This window comes from Lepus europaeus, chromosome X, assembly GCF_033115175.1.
Source record: "Lepus europaeus isolate LE1 chromosome X, mLepTim1.pri, whole genome shotgun sequence".
Classification (NCBI taxonomy): Eukaryota; Metazoa; Chordata; class Mammalia; order Lagomorpha; family Leporidae; genus Lepus; species Lepus europaeus.
Window position 1 is genome coordinate 18,742,945 of NC_084850.1, and position 2,001 is coordinate 18,744,945.

Below are 2,001 nucleotides of genomic sequence, written 5' to 3' on the forward strand. Positions count from 1 at the left end.
ATGGTCTCTAGGATTTGAATGGCCAACAGCCAAGTAACTGCCAGTTGGTTGTTTGCACATAGCAAAGGAGTCATGCTACATCCTTATTCAAGTCCATCCCTCCTGAGCATGTTGGTCAAAATGTAATTTCCTCCTGGGAATGGGAGGCTACATGCAGAAACTTGTAAGCTGAACTGAAGGTGTCTGATTTGTGGAGAGGAGTAAGACAATGAGATGGGGGAGGTGCACTTAGCTTTGTGTCAGAATTTTTTAACCTTTGTACACATCTTGGTTGGGAAATGGGGTTGCTCATTAACTAGCTGCTTTGCCTAACAGATAGGTACCATATGCATGGCTGACACATGCTTAAGAGATGAGAACACAGTAAATTCTCCTTACTGCTAAATTATACTCTATACAATCAAATGTGTCAAATGTATCTTAGTTGATTTAAGAAGAATTTTGAGATCTTGCAGCTTCTCTCAGCAATCACATGAACTTAGGTTATCTCTACATTGTAGATAACATTGCCTCCCCTTTTAAAACAAGATTTATTTTTTTAATTTGAAAGGCAGAATGAGAGAGAGAGTTAAGAAGAGAGAGAGGGGAGAGAGATTTTCCATCCACTGGCTCACTCCCCAAATGCCTGCAACAGGCAGAACTGGGCCTGGCTGAAGCCAAGAGCCAAGAACTCCATCTGGGGAGAACTAAGACCTTAGTTCTCCCTTGTGAATTGTAGGGACTCAAGTACTTGAGCCATCCAGTGTCTACTAACTTACTAGATGCATTAGCAGGAAGCTGGATTGGAAGGGAAAACTATCCAGGACTCAAGCCAGGTGCTCTGATTTGGAATGCAGGTGTCTCAAGTGGCAGCTTAAACATGATGCACCACAGTATGCACTGCACTCCTTCAATATATGGACTGCTTCAGAGTCTGCCTACAATGTAGAGCACTTTACATTGTCCCCTCCTTTCATGTTGACTTTTAAAATTTATTTATTTTCATTTTACTTGGAAGACAGAGTGACAAATAGAGAAAGGGGAGAGGGCAGAAAAGGAGATCTTCCGTTTATTGTCTTCCATGCCCAACACAGCTGGGGATAGGCCATGCTGAAGCCAGGAGCCAGAACTCCATCTTGGTTTCCCATATGGGTGGCAGAGATCCTTGATCCATTATCTGCTATTTCCCAGGATGTGCAAGCTGAAAGGTAGATTGGAGTCAGAGGAGCCAGGACTCAAATCAGGCTCTCTGATGTGGGATGCAAGTATTCCAAGTGGTGACTTAACTGCTGTGCCAAATACTCATATTTCATGTTGACTTTGAATGTCACAATATCCCTGTGCAGTACGTACTATGATTTTCTACATTCTGCTGGTGGGAAACTATTCAGAGAAGTCGCTTCAGGGTCACACAGCTAGAAAGGAGATTTAAGACTCTAACTCAGGTGACATGGCAGTGACAAGAGTCTTGGGGGATAATATGGAGAATTAGTCAATTTCAGGGGTGGACATTTGGCCTACTGGTTAAAATTCTTCTTGGCACACCCACATCCCTATATCAGAATGCCTCAATTCAAATCCTAGCTTTGTTCTCAATTTCAGTTTCCTGCTGATCTCCACAGTGGGAGGCAACAAGTAATGGTTCAAGAGATTGGTTCCCTGCTACCTGCATGGGAGACCCAGATGGAGTTCCTAACTCCAGTTTTGGCCTGGCCCAACCTGACTGTTACAGGCATTTGGGGAGTGAGCCAGAAGATGGGAGCTCTGTGTGTTTCTCTGTCTTCCAAAGTAAATAAATAAATAAGCCAATTTCAGCTACATTTCTGCAGGCTAGAAAAGATATATCAGTATTTTAAGAGAACACATTTCCTAAAGAACTAAAGTAATAATCAATTATTCTTCTTTACGTAATTTATTTATTTGAAAATCAGATAGAGAGAGAGAGAGAGAGCGAGCTTCCAATGGCATGGGCTGGGCCAGGATGAATCAAGGAACCTGGAACTCCATCTGGGTCTCCTACAT